The 26,654-nt window shown below is 39.1% G+C and overlaps 1 long non-coding RNA gene across 1 annotated transcript in view; it reads right to left on the bottom strand.

Moving 5' to 3' along the window:
* LOC115375592 (uncharacterized) overlaps nucleotides 1-26,654 on the bottom strand; it is a 54,976-nt gene that overhangs the window by 5,960 nt on the left and 22,362 nt on the right. The window contains exon 2 of the long non-coding RNA XR_003929726.1: nucleotides 7,556-7,699. This is a non-coding gene — a long non-coding RNA (uncharacterized LOC115375592). The remainder of the gene's footprint in view (nucleotides 1-7,555; nucleotides 7,700-26,654) is intronic.

Below are 26,654 nucleotides of genomic sequence, written 5' to 3'. Positions count from 1 at the left end.
TTTGCGGTGTTTGCAAGGTAAGTTAGCAAACGTAACTTTTAGCTGAAAGCAAGCTAATTCATAGTCTAGGCAATAAGTTGTGACGATTGGAGTGAGATGTGGGTTAGCAGTAACTGATTTCATCAACATAAAATAAGAAATAAGCAAACAGTCTTGCCACAGTGTAGTGCCAGGGGCTGCGAGTGGACACAGGGTTGGTAACAGACCAGTAATTAATACAAATGAGAGTTACTGTTATTTAATATACCTATTTTAGCAGTCCTTCAGTGGATTTTATCCATGCTTTGGCCTGTTTTTTGGCTACAGTGAGCGAGATGTCACTACTGTTCTGGCCACCTTTTAGGCTAAGTGATGGGCCCATGTTCAATGAAAAAAATGCAACCTTTTAGTTTTCTATTCAATGCTTTACTCATGTACCACAATAATGGAATGTTTTTAAGATAAAATATCCTCATTTGGGGGTTTTCCAAGCAAATACTGATATATGTGATTGTTTGGTATTAAATCGGCATATATATTTCTGCCACCCCTTAAAGTCTCCATGCCACCCTCTTGCCACCCCATGAATATTTGTCTAGATCTGCACCTGTTCAGTAGAGGAGTGTGAAAACACCTCTCTAGTGACAAGTCAAAGATACAAGTCAGCATAGTCATGGTCAGATATTTAAGGCATTTTTTAGTGGAGGGGAAGGTCAAGAACCTGATTGTTTCCCCTGCTTGGATTGTTCTTTCATCTCTGGTTGGAAATGGTGGACCCAGGTCTCATCAATCACAGGAGAAAACTTGTGGGATTCGACTCATAAATGGCAACATTGGCTGACCCGGTAGCTCACCTAGTAAGAGCATGTATCACTTAGGCTAAGGTTAAGGCCGAGTCCTGATCGCAGCGTCCTGGGTTCAAATCCGACCTCAGGCCATTTGCTGCATTATTCCCTCTCTCTCCCCTGCCTTTCCTGTGCCTCTTCACTGTGACTATCAAATAAAGCAGAAATGGCCAAAAATAATCTTTAAAAATGGCAACATTGTCCACTGACATGCTGTGCCGAGTCCATTTCTGATCAGGTCCAAGAAGCTTCAGGTCCCAACGAGCTGACACCTTGGACATGTGGAGTTTGTTGCAGATGATTGCATGGGCACATTCCTCAGAGATACCCACCTTCATGGCAATGTCACACTCAGTTACTTGTTAGTCTGCCATGATGATGTCATGAATCTTGCCAGTGGTCTACTGTGCAGTGATGGTGGCTGGCCTTACAGGACACGCGTTGTCTTCCAGGCTCTCCCTGCCATGTTGTAACTCAGCAGCCCACTTTTTCAGTGTTAAGCCCTTGAGACTGAGGTTGTGGATGACTGCACGATGACTGATGGTTTCAATTTTCTCAGGAACCGCTGATTTTCAAGGTTTAATTATCCATAACAGGAAAACCACTCAAATTATTAAGTTCAAACTTTTTTATACATTAAATCATTATACAAAAATCATCATACAACTGTAAAATGTATATCTATAACTGTATATCATCTCCTTCTAACGTCAGGTTAGGACTAGGTCATGAATTTATCAGTCACTCCTGGTATGTATGCTGGCAGGTATGCAAAGGAGGATGGTAAGGATGGTACATACTGCAGTAAAAGCACTTTGAGATTATTTAAAATCAGTGTTATCATTAAACAGTTTGTCTAGTAGAGTCCATTGTTTACAGTACTTTGTATAGCAGTGAGCCAGCAGAACAGCCAGCCACAGCGGAGCAGATGGTGCTGCAGATTGTGTTAAGAAGTTAAGATGTTTATTGTTCAACTGAAAAAATACCGAGCCTCCAGTGCATGCCTTTATTACAAATATCTGAGTACCAAATTCAGTGACTTCTTGCCACAAATAAAATCTAAAAAAAAATATTGGCCAGTGTATCATTACAGGTAGGGCTTTGTGGCCAAATATCACAATCAGTACTGGACACACAAGACACACTGCAATGTGTTAAACTCTGATTAAAGTGAAATATGATGTTGATGAGTCATGATTTCTTGTTCTTCACTTCATCTACATTTAAGCCTCTTAAACCTGAGCAAACTGGCTTGATTTTGTGGGCTTTGTTTCAGGTCATTTTCTTGTTTGTTTGCTTGTTTGCTTGCTTGTTTGTTTATTTTAACTTCAGGGCTTTTCTGGTTGCTTAATGTAACGCCATTTCCTTGAGTGTCTATGATTTTTGCTTAAGCTAATTTTTGGGTCATGTCTTGTTAAGTTGTTCATTGCCTTTACCATGTTTTTGAAAGAAATCAAAAGGTTAATTTCCTGATTGAGTACTAATTAGAGAGCATACAGAAGACAATGCAGCATATCGTCTATAGTTGGTTAGATAGGTCATCCATTTTAAAAATGTGATATTATTTATTTAGTACAAAATGACCAGAAAAAAGTACAACATTACTCTATTTGGTTAAAAAAGATAAGCTCAGTATTTATAATTATTATAATAATATAATTATGTATAATATAATTTAAATTAAATATTTAAATTACCATAAAAATACCACAAAAGTGTCATGGGTTTCAAAGAGTTAATGTGCACCCAGTGAACATTGTGATGTCGAACAGATGTTGATATGATGTACATCTATTGCCAAAATGAAAGTGGAGATGACGTCTGTTGTCGTCCATGGCTGCTACACGCATCGTGGTAAGTGATGATTTCTTGGCATCACTCTGTTACTTTATTTTATCTTAACGACCTAAAACTACCAGGAGCTGGACAAAACATTGTTTCAAGTGGCACAAGCATTTATGAATGACATTTTCAAAGCCTTTTCAATAGCTTTTCCACGACCTAGAAAGCAAACTTATCCAAATTCCATGGCAGTTCCAGGATTTTACAGGACTGCACAAGTTGTATAACTCTGTGGTCATGTAGTCTCTCCTCTCATCCCTCTCCATCTCCCCACTTCTCCCATGCATCACCTCTGGGCAAGTAGCCAAGAAACAATGCAAGACACACAAGTGCGTGCGCACACACTCTCTCTCTCTCTCTCTCTCTCACACACACACACACACACACACACACACACACACACACACACACACACACACAGACACACAGACACACACACACACAGTCCCCCTGTAGCTCTTTCTATTTCCTGTGTTAGCAGCATGTGAAGCGCAGACAGAAGAGCACTGCTGGGAACTGAACTATGATTTCACCAGGCAGGGGCCAAGGCAAACCACAGTCCCATTGGTATTCATGATACTTCAGTATTTCCTGTCTAAGATGGTGCATGTAAACACTATTATCCCATTTATAATACCCGAGGTAAGATCCTATCCCAATTTAGAGAAGCCTGGGTAAGATATACACAAACATTCATCGGATCATTCAAACATATACTATACAGACAGGGTTTGGAAATGGCTGCGGTTATACTTGAGAATTCACTTCTCAATCTATGCAAACTATGTGTTGTACTGGAGTAACAGCAGATATTATGACTGGGTTAGAGGAAACTGCTGAACTCCTAACAATTTATTTGCTTTCTCAACAAATAGATTTTAAAGATTTTTTTGGTCATTTCTGCTTTATTTGACAGTCACAGCAGAGAGAGACAGGAAAGGCAGGGGAGAGAGAGGGGCTGACATGCAGCAAATGGCCTGGGCTCGGATTCTAACCCAGGTGCTGTGGTAGGGACTCAGCCTTGACAAGTGGTACGCGCTCTACCACGTGAGCTACCAGAGCGCCCTGGATGAATGGATTTTAAATGATGCTAATTTCAATTAATCGATCAGGTAATGTTGGCCTGAATCAAGATAATGTGCTTTGATTCGATTTATTCTTGATTCTTAGCCTGGACCCAGCCACCATGAACGGCCACGCCCACGTTTTTAAATTATGTGGTGATCTCTGAGGTCCAGAACAGCTTTCATTCCCGGGGGTAGATTTGACTGGAAGCTGTGCGAGATGACTGATTGGCCGGTTGATAAATTCTATGATGAAACCTACAATAACTGGTTTAACACTGACCAGTGTACTTGGCCCATAGGTAGGAAAAACAATGACTTCGGTAAATCATCTCTGGTAGAGACATGGCTATACCTCAATGAATTACAGCGTGATTCATGAGGTCCTCAAGCCAGGCTAACCTTAGAAAAACACACCAGACTGGCATAGGGAAAAATACGACGAGGCACAAGTTGATGCTTGAACCCAATTACGCACAACACAATATTGTGTCACTGAAAATCTGGGAAACGTTTGGCCTCCACATCAGAAACGGCAACCTAGACAAAAGTTGTGCAGTGTGTAGGATTTGTAAAATGGTGATCAAGTACATTGGAAACACAGCAAATTTATCCAGCCACATGGCTTTGGAGGCTAGAGCTAGGTTCCTGCTGTTTGACAAACACTACAGCTATCACAATGTGTATTGCTAGATGTATGCACTGATTTATTGTCAAAAATGCCGGATTTCATGATGATAACAACACAGGAGCCAAGAAACAAAATCCCTATCAGCCAGTTCTTTTGTGAAAAGTTAATTCCCCAGATGTAGGAAGCTGACTGGGTGGCCATTACAACTGATGGGTGGACAAACTGCAACAATAAGATTAGTTACAGTTACTGCTAATTTTATTTCTAAAGACTGGACCTAGCGCAATGTTAAATGTTACAATTCTGTTGCCATTTACATTTTGGAAGAAAAAGAGTTCTTGTAGTTTAAAAAAAAAAAATCAAGTCATATAGTCAAATAAATAATAAGTTAACTGTGCTGAACTGGTTTATTCATGACAACCAGGAGACTCATGGGAACAGATTAACCTGTATAAGCACAATATGACTTAACAGCCAACTGATCTTTACAGTGTTGGCCTCCTTGCCTTGATGAGAATATGGCAGACGCTGTTCAATATTTACAGCACAGGCCTTTTCTGTTTCTTTTTTTGTGTTCTCTCCCTGTGGTTGTGGGTCCCATTACAACAGAGGCAGGGCAAGCTATATAAAGGTAGCTCCTCTGTCCATTTGATGAGGCAACTATTGGCCAATAAATGCTTTACATCAGTCTGGTCCTATTACACAGCCATCCTTTTTTTTGGAGCCTTAAATTTTCCATTTTTGTTGGCTCTGTTTACAAGGTTCCCACTGGGAGCTTGATGTGAAATTCTGTTTACTTGACTTTCCATGACTACCTGGAAATGCTAAAACATGCTCGTCTTTCCTGGATGGTTCATGTTATTTTTCAGTATGATCTCCACTCCAGCTGGCCTGAAAATCATCTAATACATAAATAGGCTCTTTGATTTGATTTTTTCTGTAAAGTAACCCATTTGTAATGTTCCCTGATGTTTCCCTGATGTCCCCAGATAATTTATCAAAGCGTCTGACTGTCTGGGATGCACCTAAACACCATGATATTCCAGATATTTCATGACCAGCAGAAACCCTGGATAGATCGCTTCCCATCCATCCGTTCCCTTGTTTGTCCATCATTCGATATCCTGGACACTACTGATGGGATTTTGGTGACTCGTGGACAAATTATGCATCTTGCCAGTGTGAACCAGGATTTTAAAAAATATTAACTTATTTGGCCTAAGGTAAATCTTGTAAATGGTCAGAACAAGTTGCCATATTTATCACTAATTCACCTGGACAACATGTTTTGTTTTATTTTGTGTCTCCTTAAATATGCTTACAGTTCTGGCTTAATTCAGTACTTGTTTAAGAATATTCCATAGTGAAGTCTGAGGAGTTTGAGATGATCCACAAGTCCTGCTTCAGTCACACTGGTCATAGTAGTGAAGGACAACAGTGCTCAACAACAATATACTCAAGAAATGAGGGATTCAGGGTGGCTGAGTGCAGGTGAGCTATCTATGGTCCACCGCATTCAAAGATCAATATCAGCTCTTGGCAGATCCAACGTAAACACTGTCCAGGAATAGTATTAGTGGTTGTACTATGAGCAACCTGACACCATCCACTAATTTAGTCACCCAGGGTAAATCAGTGCAGCACTACATTTATGTTACACAACAGTTGGTTTACTCGAGTGCACGCCTACGCTCACACTGACAACTATCATCTGTTACTATGTATAAACCGACCAAAACCCTGCAGTCAGAGACGTATGATCACAGTAAGATCACAGTCTGCCTGACGAGGACAGACACCAACTGTGAGGCCTCTATTCCCTGTAAAGCCATGGTTCTCAAAGAGGCTTTCCAGAGGAGCCCAGCAAAGATTTAAAGGAGTATACCAGTGATTTTGAATGTTTGGCCCATTTACTACAATTTAGTCACATTTTACACTGCAACAAACAATTTTGCAAATCCTGCGGTGGTGCTTAAGATTCCACATCATATAATCAAAATTTCAAACAGCCACCTTATAATGTTCTGCTTCAGCAGCTAACAAAGTCGTTGCCACTCATGAACCAGGGTTTCCCCGGGGGCTAATCCCTGTGGACAGATTCATTCTGCCCAGTTTCACATCATCAAAACAAAACAGTGCTGCTGCTTTTAGGAAAACTAATGTGGCGGATTTTATTACGGTGATGGAATACTGGTGTGAAGAAAGTTTGAATTTTTTTTTTGTTTTTATATCGTAGTGGAATGAATGGAAACAAATACCTGGATAAAAAATTGGGGAAAATACTTTCCTGAAATTGTTATGAGTTTGAGTTCTGAAGTACAACTGCCTGCTTCAGGAGAGGATTAGCAGAAACATAAAGTTTATACACAAATGCACTGTATATCACTGGTATGGTTCTTTAACTATTGTTTAATTGAGCATAAGTTATCCCTAGTAGATATTAAGAATAACCTGGGGTTCAGTCTCACTATCTGTAGGCAGTTTTCAAATTGCATACAAAATCAAACATATTCCCACATGAATCTCTGGGATTACATGTCAAATCTGTGTCATGAAAACGTTTTGAGAAGGTCTGCCGTTAATGGCACTGTATCACCATGATTTTATGAACAAGAGTGATGAAGGACAGTAATGGTGATGTCACCAAGAGAGTTGGTGACATCACAATAATGAAATGATTACGCTGCTATTTTTTATAACTGTGGACTAGTGTATTACCATATTACTGTCCAATCCTAGTTGTGAAATATGTAAAATTATGCCCTACCACTGTTACTCATGCAAAATAATGTTAAGTTTTACTTTTAGTTGAAGTTTTATTGATTTATTTTTAAGACAGTTTCAAGTTGTCCCAGCAGTATCTGCTTTGGCATATGGAATTTGATCATTTTTAACTGTTTTACATTTGAATGGACATAGTGTGCAACAGTATGATAATTATCATAGGATTGATGAAGCCAATTCATTACTAGAGTATTCTCTTGACTTAACAATAAAGTAACAGTCAAAAACTAATCAATAAAGGTGTATTTTTTATTTATTTTCACTAGTTGCAGAAATTTCAGCAAGTTAAGGTCTTATTTTGACATTATTTCATAGTCTTTTTCATGGCTAGTTTTAGTTAACATACAGAAAAAGGCACCCCCATACAGATATGGGGAAGGTTGGACTCCAGCACCACAGGTGGGACTTACCAGACTGGGGCTGTGCTAGTGGCTAGCACAACCTTCCCGGGTCGGCCTACTGGCTATTTTTGGGTTCAGATTGCTGATTTTGACAGTCAGAATGGAGCGCCTTTCCCTTCTCCACGTGCTGCAGGTTTTCAGTGGGTGCCACCGCTGTAAATAAAAGAAACAAAGAAGTCAAGTGAACAATAAATAAACCAAAACAACCCCCTATGGTTAGGGGTATATAGTTTTTATTGGGGCCCCTGTCAGGCAAGGGCCCTTGGAATTGTCCTAACTTTTCCCCCATATACGGCGCCCCTGGACAGACCACATGACTTCCATGCTGGGATTAAAGTAGACTGCTTCTTTTTGACATCTATGTTACTGGATCAGACTGTTCAGACTAGCTGCACTGTTTGCAATCAGCAGCAATAGTTTTGGCATCGAGTGTTTTTCATCTATGTGCAGTGAGTGGATTTCACAAGAAAACACCCTGAAAAGACACTATAGATGGTGAGATATGCATCCCATGCTGGTCAAAACGTCTGATTTTCTTGCCCCTCTGTTCTCCTGGAGTTTCTGTTTTCCTATATTTTAACTGAATTTAAAAAAAAAAAATAAGAATTTCATTGCACTGAAATGTGCAACCATTAAGTTGTGTGCCTAATCCACACATTTATCGATTGAGTCTAAATGGAAAGAGTTGTTTATGGACCAACAGGGAGAAATGAACAGCTATGCTCCATGCACGGTATCGGTTTTGTATTGGTTCTAGTCACTGTCTAGTCTTCCTGTCGGTTCTAGTCATTGTATCGTCTTCCTATTAGTTTTTGTCACTGTCTAGTTCTTGACCTGTTGGCTTTAGTCATCATCTAGTCTTTCTATTGGTTCTTATTATTCTCTGGCTCTTCTATCACTTCTAGTCATCATCTAGCCCTCTTCTTGTAGGTTATAGTTATTATCTTCTCTTTCTGTTGGTTGTAATTATCGTCTAGCCCTCTTCCTGCTAGCTGTAGTCATCAATCTATTGGTTCTAATCACTTTTTTAGTCCTCCTCTTGTTGGTTCTAGTCATTGTTTAGTTCCCTATTCTATTCAGCCTCTAGTCCTAGTGGTTTTAGCCGCTCTGGTCATGAAATTAATTACAGTCACCACCCAATCTGTTCTACTCGTCATGCAGTCATTCTTTTGGTGCTAGTCATCATAAGCCCTTTTTCCTAGTTGTACTCATGGTCTAGTTCTCTTCTTATTGGCTTTTGTTAAACTCTAGTCCCTCTCTTACTGGCATCACCTAGCCTTGCTGCTGCTGGGGCTAGATTAACAACTACCCATGCCGCCCATGTGTGCAGCTGCTCCATTGTCCAGATGGTTGCTCTGTGGGAGCTGGAGTTCCACCAAGTGACCCGGGATCACCACTGCAAATACACGGTACACACATGCCCACACACACACCGAGTTACAATGACAAAACACACCCAAAATTGCAGAGCTATGTGAAAAAAAGGAAAAAAAATAAATACCCAAATACAACCCAGTCTAATTATTTCTGATTTAGATCCTGATGGTTTTACAGATGGTTTTTACCTTGTAATGTCACTGATATGTTAATATGGTTCTTTGGTCATGAATGGCCATTCTATATTTTCTATTTTATGCTATATGCCCTTTATATATTGTCTAGGTCTAGGTCCACATTGACTGTCATTGTGTGGAACACCTGTTTGCCATTACAGTCTATATATATGCTATTGATGTGATGTGTGGTTTTTATCCTAAAGATAGCAATGTGTGTCGAAATGAACAATTCTGCATTAGAGTTATGAATGTATGTTAATGACTCACTCTGTTCAATGGAACTGTGTGAACAGGATTTTTTCCTTTATAGGGTTTCCAGCATGACCATAAGTTAAAATCCCATGAATGTTACACTACTTTCCATAACTATGTTGGAACACATCACTACATTCTTGGAAAGTGACTAATTTGTAAAGTTCCTTGATATTTCTCCATCAGACAAAGTATAAAATCTCCTGACTTTTGCTATCTGGAATCTAAATTGCATGATATTTCAGGATTTCAATGACCAGAGTTACTGTTATTTAACAGCATGCCCAACATGAATAAAAGCTGCATCTAGAAACACAAACCTAACAGGGCTGCACTCTAATGTTACCTATAGCTGGCAAGCTGGCCACGTAGCCCACCTGAGAACAGATGAGAATAACCACTTAAAAAACAATGCTAGTTACTGGTCCCACATCCCACATGCTATAAATGACGCAGAATAGTAAGGAAATGAGGCTCAGTATTCATTTGCCCTGCCCTGTGTGCATGTTTCTGAGAAAGCAAAAGTGAACACGAGAAAGAAAACGAGCAGAGAATATGTTGTATGTGAAATAAGGAATAAGGAGAGCTCTTTGCATAAAATTGTGCGCTGTTTTTCTGTCTTTTGTTCGCTCTCTCTCTCTCTCACACACACACACACACATACTGTATACTGAGATATACATGGTCAAAAGGCTTTGGAACCTGAGTGAATTCACTTAATTTCTTTCAAATGCATGGAAAAAAGGTGATAACAAATTAGTAATAAATGACTGAAATGTAGAGGATTGGCAAAGAAAATCATAAAACATTAAGAAAACTATGTAGATTTATTAAATAACATAATTATCAGATTTTTTTTTTATTTTTCATGCTTGTGAAAGGTGTCTGTAGACTTGCTATTCAGATGTACAGGCTGTAAATTTGTTTGTTTGTATTTCCATATTCTTTCTCAATCATACACATGGCATACGTATTCCTTTATTTTTGTTTTTGTTTTTTATTTTTATTTTTTTCATACAAGATGTGTATTTCATTTTTGGCAGGCTTGTCTTTGTTTCAATATGTCTAAATGTTATTTTGCACACCTTTATGGCCTTGACGTAGGTACTGGGACTGCCAGCTGTGTTGTGTTCAATATCAGCCTCTGCCTGTAATCTTATTTATATGCTATTTTCTACTTCTATGTGCTGATGCAGTGGCTGAATTTCCCTACGGAGATCATTAAAGTTTCATCATATTTTGAAGGAGGTCAGCCTGAACTACAGACTGAAAACACTGAGAAACATTTGCCCAGCACTGATCCCTTTCAGCCTCATTCACAGTCTAGGTGTGTCGTTCTCACTTAAACATGATAAAAGTGATGGGTCTTGCAGTGTGCTGATGTAAGAAACGTGTGTGTATGTGTGTGTCTGTGTGTGTGTGTGTGTGTGTGTGTGTGTGTGTGTGTGTGTGTGTGTGTGTGTGTGTGTCAGATGGTGATTTTTCCAGCTCAGTAATAATGGGAGTCTGGCTTCTCCAGCCTGACTCAGCAGTATTTGACACACACACACACACACACACACACACACACACACACACACACACACACACACACACACACACACACACACACACACAATGATGTTACATCACTGGCATGTAGTTGGTCCTATAGAACACAGTGTTCTGGACTAGCTCGGCTGCTGTTATTCAACACTAATAGACACATAGCTCTCTAATCTAGCTCTTTTTACTTGTCTCTTCTTTTTCTCGGACTTCACTCTCTATTTCTCTGATCTCTCCTTTCTTTTCTCCTGCATCTCCCTGTCCTGTAGTAGACCTGCTGCATGGCATGGCCGCATCAGTCCATTCGTATGACCATCTATACAGTATATCCCTCTATTCAACATTTTACTCCAAAGAAATTTATCTCCAAATCTTAGGTGGATGGCCATGAAATCTGGTCAGCACATTCATGCTCTCCAGGGTATGACCCTGTCAATGTCGGTGATTTTCCTCCAGCACCATCTTTTAGAGCTGTGCGATATGGACAAAATCAAATATCACAATATTTTTGACTTAATATGTTGATATCAATATTGTGACGATATTGCACGGTTGAGTACATGTGCTTTCACAAAATGTTTTATAGAGGTGGGCATCACCAGTAATCTCCCCATTTGGGTCACATTCAATTCCAATTCTTGGAGGATTCAGTTACCACCTGCCATTTTTGATACCTGTGTGTTCACAGTCATGATGGCCAACATTTTAAAAACACTGGCCATAATTTAAAAAAAACACTAGAGTTAATTAATTCAATGGCACTTTCTTACTTGTACAGATCAACAACAAGTGCAAATAAAAACATACGTTTGGCATTAGGAAAGTGATAACTCCGTCTTGAACCAACCCCCTCAACCCACCCCCAATATTCACACAATGACATCTTGATGAACAGTCATTAATGTGGATATGATAACTGAGTAGGGATAGCCAAATAACAGCACAGCTACAACAGTCATGATATCAATATAATATTGATATATTATCCAGCCCTACTACCTTGGACAAAATGTCAAATTTGATATTTCAAAATCTACTATGAACAGAATTTCATTGTACAATGTACAGTGACAATAAAGTCTTCTAAGGTCTAAGGTCTAAGTTCTAAGTTAGAATGTGAGCTGGGGGACGTCCACCTGAATGACAGGAGGCTAACAGTTAGCATTTGGAGCATCCAGCCAGTATCCAGCACTGAGACTTTTTAATGACCTGTGGAAACCTTTGTCTTTCACCACGCCCCTGACTTCTCTTCTATTTGCACCTTGTTCTTCTCTCCTTTTAGCATTTTGTCTTTAATCTCTCAATGTCATTTCATTCTGCAATTTTCCAAGGTACAAAGCAGATGGCTAATTTGTAATATTTATCTCTCTCACATACACACATACACATAAACAATAGATGCTCAGACGAGTTGAATTTAATCACCTTTATGTAGTGACTGAGTACCCCGATATATTTCATCAACATGATCACTGTACACACACACACACAAACACACAGACACACTCATGCAGCGCTGATGAATACTTTATGTTGACCTTTAGAGAGAAAACAAAGTCATCCCTCTCTCTCCTCTCTATCCTCCACCTCCTATCGGCACCTCTTACCCTCCATCCTGTTCTTTTCCTCATCTCTCCCATTCATTTCTCCATTCATCTTCAACACTATCCCTCTCTTTCTCCAGACTGTTTTCCCCCTGTGTTCATCTATCCCTCCTCCTCTTCCCCTCCTCCTCCCACACAATCTCAGCAGGCCTTTCAGTGGACAGCCTGCTGCAGAGCGGGAGCCCACAGCAAGGACCCCACCGCTTGGGTTTGATCGATAAGGGATTTCAAAGCTGATACCAAGACTGGCATTTTTGTACTGAAGTTGCCAATAAGTGATATTTTGTTTTTAACCTTGAGTTTTTTTTCAGCATTTTACTAACAAAACAATGTACATTTGTGTATTATAACATTACCTTCAGGCTATATGTCTGTCCTTTACATCAGCAGACCTATTTCTTTGCCCACAATGGAAATTATTATTACTTTTTCATTTTAAAAGTGGAATCTCTTCATTTTCAAACACTTTCACTTTCAAACTGGCATCTCTCTGAGCCCAATCGTATTATCACTATTATCAATTTCGGTGTTAATGATAATACTAACAAGAAAATTGCCAAAACTATTAACAACATTAGTAATAGTAGGTCTACAAATCTCTAAAATAAACGACTTCCTGTGAGGACACAGCTGATCACTGCGCCATCTGCTGGCTTGAAGGAGAACTGCAAGCTTGGCTGGCATAATAAAATGCACTTGCAACAAAAGGCTTTTAAACGTAGTTTTCAAAGTTGAAGACACATTTTTGCAATTCTTACAGTGCTAATGGGTAAAGAAAAGTCAAGTAAGATGGATTCTGTTACTTCTCGGTGACAAAGCGTAAATCTTAAAAATCCCCAAAAATAGCTAGCCATAATCTGGTAAAGTGTCCTCTATAGGATGAAGGCAATGTCAATCAGAGTCACGTTTTCTACAAGGGGTCAAAGGTAATTTCTTTAGCGATATTTAGCTGTTGGTAGTTTTATAATGATAGTTCAATGAGTTTGTATTATGTCTCAATTAGTTATAAGTGCAATGGTTACAACACGGGGTTAGTTTGTACTTGTACATGATTTCTTGATGTTGAGATTATGTTTTTCTTCATCATACATATTATAGGTCTTTAAAAGCCACTGTAGTGTGTAGCCGCCGTCTCATCGTCCCTGGCAGCTTTATTCATATCATAGTTAATATTTTGTGTAGATTAAGGCATTATGGTATCTTTATTAACAGTATAAAGCTTGTGTAGTGTCCATTATGTTGACACTTAAAGTCAATAAGTCCCTAAGTTAGATAGTGACATACCAGTTTCTAGGCCTTTGCCATAGTGGCAGTCTAAATAATGTCAGGTATTCAGTGTTTTCCACCACAACAGTATTCTTGTCAGGATGGAAAAGCCTTAGAAACAACATGCAGACCACAATGGAACACTAAAAGTCTCTACTTGGATGCAAATGAATGAGAATAGTGGTGCATGTTTGTGTGGCATCTGATGGAGGAGTCTCATTAAAATCAATGCTGATTAAGGGCTTCCCATTGACAAGCAGTGTGCTCTAAGTTCTCTAATAAGTCTGTAATCCATCACACTGCAGGACAGCCGTCATATCAGACGTGGACCACACTGTTTGGATCAGATCTCATTTTCAAAATAAAGCCAGTATTGGTAAACCATTGTATCCGTCTAACTGCAAACACACACCCACTCCTAATCCTACTACTGGAAGGGTGTGTGTGGGTATGATGCCATGGCCACCTGGTGTAGCAGAGGGTGAAGGTTAGGGCTAAGAATAGACTGACTTCCACCAGTGGAAGGCAACACAAAGGCAGAGAATACAGTGTCTTTGCAGGCATTTGCACATTCTATGTTTCCATCCTGTCCTAAATTGATTGTGTTTTTCTCCTTGGAAAACAATGTCACCAACAAGGCATACACAGTACAGAAGAGGAGACTAAATGCAGGATATCTGAACAGTCAGGTATCACATGGATAGCATGGAAGAGCATATATTTATTCCTGCTGCAGAGACTGAGTCATCTAATCCAAGGTGCTGTGTAGGTGTTTAACGATTCATTCATTGCACTGATGGATCGATTATGAATTGTGCTGATTCAGCTGCACTGATCTGCTTAAAGAAATAAATACATTGAAATGCTCTGACTTCATTCTGAATCGATATGAAAGGCTTTCAATCAAGTCATTTGTGGTTCAAATTTAAAAAAAAGTTACTGTCATGTAATAGAATATGATGAATGCAACTTTTTTCTTTTTTCATTTTCATTTTTTTTTTTTTTTTTTTTTTAGAAAAAATAGTGTTTAAGTGTTTTTGTTGTGTGATCTTCACATTTCAGCAGAAAAAGCATAGTCTTATATTTCTGCTGGTGTTGATTTGATGAATATAACATTCTTGAGGTTTGTATTGGAAACACTGCAGTGGTCAAATGTATAGGACTATACCAGTGACTTTGCATTTAAGAATTAAAACTACAAAATGTATGTGCTTCACTTTTCTGCTAATGTTTTCCTTTTTTGTTCGATATCATTTTCCTTCCTTTTATCCAGCCATTGGTTCCCATTTATTCCACTACAGTATGAAAATTAACTTTCAGAGACTTCCAGCTATCTTCACACCCGCATTCTATCACCACAGTAAAGTCGTAAATTCAATGGTTTCTGAATGACAATGACTTTGTTAGCAACAGATGCAGAACATAATAGGGTGGGTGGTTCAACCAAAAATTCAAATTTGAAAATCAAGGGATTTTAATTATATGGTGTGAAGTCTTCACCACCCCCCACATGATTCGCAAAATGGTTTGTTGCAGTGTAAAATGTAGGGAAACCATCACTGGGATGGTCATTTAAAGACACTGAACTGGTTAGAGTGATATTTTGGTTTATAGCTGGATATCATCACAGAAATCGGATACAGATATGTCAGTGTCAATGGCAGTCTTTCAAACCTGCAAAGAAATCTGCCTCACACTGCCTTAAGAAGCTGTGAAGCCACCAATAAGAATTTTAATCAAATGGCGTGGAGTGTTTTAATGTACCATGATGGTGAAAAATGCTGTTTGAGAGACTTTTCCACAGGAAACACTTGTAAATTTCTGGCACATGCACAGTCACAATCACAGATACCAAGCACTGATGCAAAATACTGGCAATCTGCAGCTTCAGTCTAAAAATATTCATGCAGTCCTTCAAAAATTTGTGTTGGTCCAAACCTAAAGTGCATTTTGTCTGGTGTATTATTGTCCATAAAGAGAGCTTGTCTGCTAACCATGACTTTATGGCGTGGTGTCAGTTGGAGTTTCAAACTAAAAATCTATTTTCAATGGGATCTAACTGAACTGAACACAAAAAAGAAACATTATAAAAGGATGTTCAAGGAAAACCTTTTATGCCACATGAAACTGTATTTAACACCTATTTAAAATCCAAAATAAAGAAATAAAGCTGGCAATACTATCTGATTTCAGATTAAACACTGCGTCTGAAAGTTCTGAATTTATAAATGGGCAGAATGAGAAAAAGGACAGAAAAAGAAAAAAGGACAGAAAATTACCACTAATCCGGTTCTGTACTAGTCTATGTGTGGACATGAAGCAAGACATTGTAGAACCACTCCTAAATTGGGCATTCAGTTTTTATGAAATTCCTAAAACACTTCATTGTCTAATAAAACTGAAAAACAAACAACTATTACAATTTCAAAAGCAAAAAAACAAGCTTTTTTCCCCTCTGCAAACAATGCAGTGGCCTTTACACCAGCTATTGTTCCACTATCTGAATACATTACCAGTCACTTCAAACGGCATCTTCTCTCTAAAAACATTACTGTCAGCATGCAGCCATTTCATCTCCGGAAAAAAAGGACAGTTGAACTGACTGGATTGTCTGTTTCTTTGCTTATAGTGTTTGAATGGCTTTCAGTGGTCTAACTGTTCATTGAGGTAACTGTGTTCTCTGAGTCTTCAACCCAGCACACTTAAAGACAACAAGACATCATCAGCTTTGCTGCTTGACAAGGTTCAATCAGTTAATCAATCAGTTAAGCACTATCTAGACTCTGGATGAAAAAGACAAAGTGTACAACATACTGACAGCCAAACAGAGTTACGGCTATGACAAATATGACTTGGATTCATATGAACAGAAGGACATGTAGGAGAAAAACAAAAAAAAACTAAGTACCACAGAGACTACCTCCTAAGCCCTACACATGTCTACAATTTGTTTAAAATATCAATATTAGCGATCAACTGCCATTGATATTCATTTGCATAAAATTTGAAAATTGCAAGTCAAAAGTCACAGTATTAAAATAGTCAACACAATTCTTGTCTTGAATTAATGTTAATGTTTTAATTGACATTATTATGTCAGTAAAATCAAAATGGTCATAAAATTTAACAAAAAGAAAATTAGCAAAGAATTACTTGAACATGTACCCACAAAAAATACAGGAAAACTATACTTACATATTTAAAAATCAGATTACTGGTGCTGACCAATGTAAGATCAGTTGTGTTTAAATACAACTGAATATATTCAGTATAAATGTAGAATCAAATACAAATCCTGTGAAGAGGAAAAGCTAAATTGTAACCATATCATTGGAAATGTTGCCCTGACCACTCACTTTTTGTTCCACTGTCTTTCTAACAGCGGCGGTGTCTGAGTGGCAATCATACCGGCCATCATATCAACTGTGATACAGATTACTGAAAAATTCTGAATACCGCCCGAATAATCATCCAGGATTAATAAGTGGTTGATTCCTGATCATGACTACTTGTGCTGCTCTATTCCCATTTCAGGTTCATCATCTTCTTATGCTCTGTGCCAACATCTCGTGGTCAGCTCTTCAAATCAATCATTCAGAGGCAAGCCTTACAAAAGTAAATCCATTTTACTCTTAACAGCTTTTTGTATACAGACCATGAACTTTGCTTGCTCGTGTCCACAGCAACGTGGTTCCATTTTTTTGCCCAAAGCTCTTTGCCTTTCAATCTCATTCCACAGACAACTCACCATCTGCTGAGATTATGTGAACAAGATAACAACCTGGCTCAACTTTCTCCGACCTATCACCACTACCACACAACCTGAAAACCAACTTTGTAATACCATCTGGATCTTACAGTAGCATCTTATTTTATTTCTTGCACCTCTAAATTAGTTCGCTCAAGAAAATAATGGTGACTTTGAATACTTAAGCTGACGACAAATCAAATGAGTAAGTGTCAGGTAACCAGTGATCTACCCCTGAACAAGGCACTATCTCCTATCCAGTAGGACCTCAGTCACCAGCAGCTGAAGACTAAGGCTGTGCTGGTCAGCTCACACCTCACAGGCCTTTGCCACAAACAGGATTGCATTATTAGGGCATGTTCCCATCTAAAGTCCTGTTGGTTTGGTCCATTTGTTGTGACTCTGCAGAACAATTGGTATTTTTTTTGCCATGTTCATTTGGTTTGGTTTGGTTTGACACGGTAATCACAAAACTCCCCATCCCATCATCTACCTGACAAAAATGAACGAGCACCAGTCTAATGTAAGTGATATTAATTACTTGACTTTAACATCTTTGCAATTTCCACCCATGCCTCTTTGTTGTTCATTTCCTTGTAACTTGTGATGCAAAATCAAAGACAGACAGACACTTCTCTACTGTCAAGATAAGCTTCTCTCCATCCATCTCAACTCTCTCCAGGCCTTGTTAAAAGCTTGTTACAGACCCACAGCATGAAATCACTGAAATAAGAGGCAAAGCGACTGATTTTTTTTTTTAACCCAAAGCAGCGGCACTCGCTTCTCTTGCTGACAATCACTACAATTTTAGATATATTTTTTTTTAAACTACTGGCTGCTATTTATTTTTTCATGACATCCCTCTATCCGCTCACTCGAATCTCGCAGCTTAGGAACAGGGGAAAGGGTAAATATCTCAGTCAGAGCAAGCAAAGTGCCATTAGTTAACATGTCTGGTAAGGACTAAAAGGACTAGAAGAAAGGACTAAAAAATAGGGGACAAAAATAGTTTAAAACACAATGCCATTCTCTGTGTTTTCTAAATTATAAAAACTGCTTTGTCTTTTTCCTATACACAAATCCTCAAACTACGATAAAGAGACAGCAGCAATCCAATCCAACCAGTAGTGGATCAGGCCAGGACTAGACGACCATATGTCTGATCAGTTCCTCCTCTCTGGATGAAGTTGTGTTAATCGGTGAAATCGATTTTTGAAGCGTCTTGCTGGAATGAAAACCTGCATGACCCTACTCAGCCGGCCAGACAAGCATGGGTACATACTAGCAGAGTCCTGGAACAGACCACTGATTCTCGAGTCCTGGAGGTAGAGCTGGACGATGTGGACAAAATCACGTATCACAGTATTTTTGATGGAGTACCTCAATACTGATATTGGGACAATACTGTAGGGATGAATATTGATGCTTTCACAACATATTCTCAAAATCAGAATTTTGATTAAGGGGTAATGTGGAGTAGGATGACCAAGCAGGTACAGGAAAATGAGCTACAACTGTAAAAAATAAATCCACAATGATATCTAGTCTCATATCACAATATCAATATATTGCCCAGCCTTACCTTACTTTATCCTATCATTTCCTAGATGCAGGAACACATATTAAGCCAATTTTCTTGATATCATTATCCCTAATGAATCTTCCTCACAGTTACGTAATCCTGTATTAAGTCATTTCTGAGCAAAATCTTCACATGTGGGGTTTCCTAAAAAGACACGCCGATCAAATGGAAGATAAGAGTGAAGAAAAGCACACTTGTACAATTTATCAGCCACACACACAGACTTACCACAAGAACAACTCCTGCTGTTCCACACACTTATCATGCATTTGACAAGGTGGCGAACAAGGAAGCACAAAATCACCGTACACATTGTCGCCCATGGCAACAGTGGCCCAGCCTTAGCCCACAATTAGTTTGGTGTTAGCCCACCACTAGTATTGTTTGATAGCCAAAAACGTAATGTTAAGGACACGAATAGTGGAGGGAGGATAACTGAATATAAAGAATGTTCTATCAAAAATGCAAAGTGAACAGAGACCATGTGTGTCAAAAAAGAATAAAAATAAATAAATGAATATATAAAAATGAGAAAAAAGAAAATCCCTGAGGAACGGTAGAGGAGCATTACCACGGAAGCCTTGGTCGAAGTGTGCCGTAGGAAGTACGGGAGCTGAGGTAAAGTCTGTCCAGGCTAATTAGCTTAATACAGACTTACAGATCAAATCTCACTGACAGATTTCCCTTACTGCCTTAATCACTGTACCTAGATTAACCCTGTCAAACATGCTAAACATGCAGTGCTAATGCTGCCTAGTAGCTTGGCAGATTCAGAAGTCACACACCGCTCAAAAGACTGCTCGGACACGACTTTGAAAGACAATTCCTAACCTGTTATAAGAACCCATATTGAACACCACTGAATACATAAAATAATAGAATACAATGGTCGGCTTGTCCAAAAAAATTAAAAAGATAACAAATGCAGATGCTTGTGCATTGTGATTCTTAAATATCGCGATTTTACAAGTTCTACGATTCAACAACAACAAAGTAAATCGATTAAAAATCACAAGAAGTGTTTGAGAGTTGCTATACTGCAGTCAATCAATTTTTTCCCCACCCCTAGCTTGGCGCTCATCATTATTAGAGAGAGAGATACACTAGCTGCTAGGGTTGTCGCAGTGGGATCATTTTAATACCAGTGTTAAATACCGTGCATACTGAGTGATATCGAGTTTGGCCACAAAAGGGCGCTGTCATGGATTAAGGCAAGTTTGCACCAATGATTCACGATGAGATGAAACGTACATCTACGCTTAAAATAATCTCAATACTTATTGTCTGCAACATTCTGAAGCCTCCCGGGTTACGCCAATGAGACTTGATGAGATGGCTTATCGTTTCCATAGCAACAACTCTCCTCACTTTACTTCAGTGATTCTGTCATCTTTCTTCAGCTGGATAATTTGGCGTGTTGCTCCATGCTGCCTTCACAGGAACGGGACATCAGAGTATCTATAAATGAACGCAAAAATGGATGCGAGTGAAATGCGAATGTCTTGGTATTCCCCATGGAGGAAAGTAAGTTTCTTCCTCTTGGAGATTTTTCCATCATTATTATTATTTTATTTTACCATGTAGCGACTTTTCGGGAGACCACCAACCTGTTTCTTAGTCTGAATAGGGAAAATATGATACCTCATTGAACTCCATCAAATCACCTATTGTCTGAATTCTTTTATTTAGTACTGGTTATCTAAGGAAATGCGAGCTGTACTACTAGAGGGAGAAACTATTGGGGAAGCTAATCCCTAGAAAGAAGCACGAGGAAGAGACAAGAATGGAGAAAAAGCTCCATATTTAGGCCTGTGGTGTGCTCCAGGGCTGAGACATGCTAGCTGGGTTGCCAGCATCAGTTCACTAATCCCTAGCAGGAACAAACCAGGAAGAGACAATATTGTCAAAATACTTAAAAAAAAAAAAAAAAAAAAAAAAAAAAAAAAAGCCAATTTATCTCTGAGGTTTGCTCCAGGGCTAGAGAAATGCTACACCAGGAGAAAAAGGGAGAGCTTTACAAGTGCTTTAGTCAGGGTAGTGGTTGTACATGAAGCAGACGAAAAGAACCCTCCGAGTTACCATTAGACGGTTCATTAAATGGTTAGATGGCGCATTTTTTTTTGGATTTGTTGGATAGTAACTGTAATCAATATATAAGCCTGCAGCCAGCCAGCTATGAGGGTTGAAACTTCCTTTAATATTTACAGCAAATCCAGTCTAAGAAGCTGTCCAAACAGCAAGCGATATTGTCTGGACAGGTTCTGGGGTTGGCAAGGGACACAACACGACTTCTTACTCCTAAACCTCACCGGACTCACCCGTCTCTCCTTTTGATGCATCACATCACTCCATTCTGCTTCTACTCACACACTTCTACTTTCCCTTTGTCTTATCCTACAGCAGGGGTTTTCAAACTTTCATCTTCTGAAGTCCCACTCTCATCAAGCCCTGATTTCAGTGATTTTGCTGTTAAGATTCTGATATGAAAAGATATTTTGGTTCATGTTAAATATGCAGTTGTCTAGGTGTTGTACACTGTCAGAAATAGTCTATTTCTATCCCGCAAGGTACAGTCAACACAAATGCCCCCCCTTCAGGGCTAATTATTGGACCACAAGGTAATTATGTGAACCCTTTTCAGACCCCAAAAAAGCACCTGTTGTTCCCAAGCTGTAAAAGATACGTGTATGTACCCTTTCCTTGAAATGTTAAGGTACAAAATCAGGAGACAGTGTTTGTTAGGCCAAGTACAATGAGTTAATATACAAATGAATGAATAAATAATTATGTAAATCAATAAATTAAGTAAAATATCAGTTGAAGGTAGATTTTACATTGTAGGCTATGGTTGAGTAGCACTGAAATAAAAACACAGGTTTTACAGATTTGTGGATATGCAAAATAGGTAATGCAATTGTCCATCCTATAGTCCAGTCCAGTATGTATTGTCAGTCATTACTGTAGTTATATAACATAGGAACAACACTTGTAGATTCTAAAGTACAATTATGGGATGTATTTTCTGAGTGTACTTGTGAAATAAACTCAAAGTGTTATGTAATGTTAAAATAATCACTCATACATATTTTTGTGTCATAGCAAAGTCTAGTGGGTTAACCCTTTGAAACCAGAGAAAATTCACTGGATTTCTTTCATGGGAAAAAAGGAGACGAGCAAATAAGCAGGACATGACCTAAAATTAATACATCTACTGTGGTGATGTACGTGGGCAAAATTGTACAAAAATACAAAACTGTCAAATGCCCATCATCATCAGTCTTTTCTGATTTAAGAGTTTCAATACTGAGCTGTACTTCCACCACTTAACACCTTATGACAATATTACTATGTTTCGCAATGATGACAATTTCAGTTTTATTCAGAGTATAACAGCTAATATAAAAATAAGTTGTTACTTTAGAGTAATTGTTAATTTACTAGTAAAGAAATCTGAGAAATCTGATTTTTGTTTGTTTGTTGTTTTTTTTCTCTTATGCAAAGAGTAATGCAATGATAATATATTCCCTGATATTCTCATTTGTATGCATTTATTTTAAAAAAACAAACTAAAATAGGGTTAAAAATATGACAACAATCTAGTCCGGTTTTGCATATATGGGTAAGTGTGATGGAACTGTGCTTCATAACTGTGTTAACAGGCTCCCAGCAGCTAAACAGGGAGGTTTTATTTTTCAGCGGTATTACTTGCCACGTCTGCCAGTTAGTCTTGTGGTCAGCACTGGGGGATCAAGGGTAATGCTAGCTGTGCTGCTACAGGATGTTATGCTGACCAGATCAGAGGCTAGGGCAAGGTTAATCTGGGGCAGGGTTAGAGTGCTACAGACAGCCGGTCACAGTTAGCCCGCTGAACTCTGTGGCTGTAGTGGCCTCAATCCACTTGCCATACTTACTACATCCTGGTGAAGGCCTTCCATTCACAGTCTCAAACACTGAATACCTAAATGCTTAATATGGTGAGCATGATCCAGATCAAATCAAGCAAACTCCATTTCTATATGTAGTTCTGCTTCATATATAATTTCCAGATAAAAATATATTATTTCAAGAAAAAAAAAACTTCTCACTGTAAACTAGAAGAAAAGACAATTCTGAGTGAAATGACAGGCATCAGTACTGCCTCTCTGCCACTGTTCTTTGTTTGTTTGTGGAAACTAAACTCCTGATATATGATTATAGACACCACAGTAAAGCATTTAGTATGGAGTCAGGAGAAGCTCTATGCACAGCTTTGTCCACAAGGAGTTATCTCAGCACACATACCTTGCCTCTTGCTAGTGTTGCCGGCCCCAAGAGCATGTTAAGCTTATCAGTAGCTTTAGACCAATCTGAAGGTTTCACTTGGTTCATCCACTCATCCAAACCTAAATTTCCTTCACTCAGGCAAAAACCACCCTTTCATGTCCAGCTAAGGAAAATCAATAGATGATAGACGGACACACACTCTCCACATCTCTCTCTCTTTCTCTCTCTCTCTCTCTCTCTCTCTCAAACACACACACACACACACACACACACACACACACAGTGATTGCAGCAAGCAGGCTGGGACAAAAACTGAAAATAAATATGAGTCAGTGAACAAAGTCCTCCACTGGGACAGCTGAGAGAAAATACTGCCTCCAAAAAGAAGAAACATCTCAGACTTCCAAGACAGCTGACCTTCCAGCCAACTGGGTAAGGCTCCCCAGTTCTTTGTGTGTGTGTGTGTGTGTGTGTGTGCGCGCGCACGCGCGTGTGTGCGAACACACAAACACACAAATTTTCGATGTAGCATGCTACAATGTGGATTAAGTGGATTAAGGCAGATATTTTTACAAATGTTAGCTGGGGGTAAGTTTATGTCAATGGCAGGAGGCTAACAGTTAGCATTTGGAGCATCCAGCCAGATCCAGCACTCAGTAACAATGAGAGGAAGATAGCACCACTATTGTAACAGCTAGGAGGGAAGTGAAATAATATTAGTATTTTTCAAAATGGGTGAACTACCCCTATAACTTCAGTCAGTTAGAAATGACTAACTACAGTGTCCCAGCACTCATAGTTTATCACTGAATAAAGAGGAATGACCTCTGGATTTCATTATTGATATGTATTTTGCCAAACCATGGGCAAATTAACTGATATTCATTACTAATGGTAAGCAATGAAATAATAGCTTCAGTCTGCAGGCTGAGCCAGAAAAACCCGACTCAACACCAGCAAAGTAAAATCAAATTGAATCATATTCTCAATCATACTGAATGTGGCAGAAAGCCCCCCCCCCCACCCACCCACTGTCTTTGTTTACTTTGTGATTTACTGAATGTTCACTGCAAAATGTTTTCTCTGCACTTCTGATAAAAGAATTGACCAGCTGTGGCACTCCGATGGCCTTGGACAGGTATTTTGCCATTGTAAAAGCACTAATGAAAGTCCAATTCCAACTTTTGGTCAAGCACCACAACAAAATCTGGGAGTAAAGCCAAACTGTAGCTGGTTAAATAAACTGTGGACGCTTATGTGAAGAGCAGGAGTTTGAATAAAAGCAGCAGTCTGAAATGCAGATGGTCCCAGCAGCCCCAGTATCCCGACTGCACTGCAGATGTTGCCGAACAAATCTGGCTTATGTAATATTATTAACTCTCCACATGGATGGCACAAACACGCGCTGATAAACACACACGGAAGTGAACCCTGTCCACAAGTCATAGCTTATAGATGATCCCATATTAGAAAGCATTTTTCTCCCTCACTCTCTGCTGTGAAATCACAAAGTAAGCTTAGGGACTCAGCGACGCAAAAAATAGCATATCATCATAATGTCTGACTTTAAGTAAACAAGTGCATCAAATATACACTGACCAAAAAAAAAAAAAAAAAAAAGCTGTTATTATGAAAGATGCTGTGATCTGGATATCTGACCAACTGCCACTTTGATGTAAGCAGATTTGCGTGACAACAATCTATGGGACACTGAGGATTCCAACTATGGGTATGTGCTTTATCATATAATTTATGATAATACTGGCATAATACTGGCATACCTTTTAATAATAACAACAACAATAATAATATTAATAATAATAACAATAATGATAATAATAATGATAATAATAACAACAATATCATTATTATTATTATTATTATTATTATTATTGCTATCCATTTTATTTATAGGCGCCTTTCAAAACACTCAAAGTCATCTTTTTAATGTAATGAATGTGTGCGATGGATAACAATCAAACTGAATATGCCAGTTTGAAGAGATGTGTTTTGAGATGAGCATTAAAAATAGAGAAAGTCAATGTTATGGATGTCTAGTAGGAGGGCAATCCAAAGGCAGCGGGCAGAGCAGCTGAAGGCTCTAAACCCCATGGTAATCAAGGTGGTACAGTGAAGTCGATGGAAGAAGAAGACCTAAGAGTGCAGGTGGGTGTGTTGATATGGAGGAGTTCAGAGAGGTACAGAGGATCAAGGTTATGAGAGATGGTGTCAAAGGCCGCACTCAGCTCAAGGAGGATGATGATAGTTATGGATGGTGAGGAGCAGAATCTTGAAATCAATGCCATATTTTACTGGCAGCCACTGATGCTGTTGAAGGACTGGAGTGATGTGATTAATGGAGGGGGTTCTGGTGATGAAGTGAGCAGCAGAGTTCTGGACCAGTTGGAGTTTATGGATTCACTTGAGAGGTAGACCAAAGAGGAGGGAGTTACAGTAGTCGATGTGACCAGGGTGTGAACAAGAATGGCAGTACAGTCAGATGTAAGGGACGGGCGGAGATGAGTGACATTATTGATGTGAGCTTGGAATGATAGTGTGCTGTCGAGGATGACATGGTAATGTCATCCCATAGTAATTGTAATGGAAAAACTGTTTTGTCTGAACAAGTTTTGTCGAGGTGGATTTGTGCCTATGAGGAGAACCTTGGTTTGATCACTGTTTAGTTTGAGGAAGTTGCAAGAGAACCAGATTTTGATTCCATGTAGGCCATCAGAGAGGAAGGTGGGTGGGACGGTGGAGGTAGGTTTGGTGGACTGGTAGAGCTGGGTGTCATCCGTATAGCAATGGAAATGGTTGTTAAATTTGTGGACAATATGTCCAAGAAGGAGTGGATAGATGATAAACAGAAGGGGCCCCAGGACAGAACCCTGGGAAACACTGGTTGAAAGTTCTGAGTTGGATGAACTGAGTGCAGCCAGAGAGATAGGATTTAAACCAATCCAAGGGTGTGTCGGTGATTCCATTGGAGGCTAGTCTGCAAAGGGAGATGTTATGAGAGATGGGGTCAAAGGCCGCACTCAGCTCATGAAGAGGTTGTTGGTGATTTGGATGTTGGAGTCCGTGTCCGTGCTATGGAAGGTCCAGAAACCAGACTGAAATTGTTCATAAAGGTTACTGTCAGACAAGTGAGCATGAACCTGAGATGCAACTGTTTTTTTCAAGGATTTTAGATAGAAAAGGAAGGTTGGAGACAGAATGAAAGTTATTGAAACTGTTGGGGTCTGCACCAGGTGTCTTAAGTATAGGAGTTCTTGTGGCTGATCTGAAAGAT

This window comes from Myripristis murdjan, chromosome 17 (genome assembly GCF_902150065.1).
Source record: "Myripristis murdjan chromosome 17, fMyrMur1.1, whole genome shotgun sequence".
Lineage (NCBI taxonomy): Eukaryota > Metazoa > Chordata > Actinopteri > Holocentriformes > Holocentridae > Myripristis > Myripristis murdjan.
Note: the sequence above shows the minus strand (reverse complement) of the source record. Positions and strands in the feature narration are given on the sequence as shown.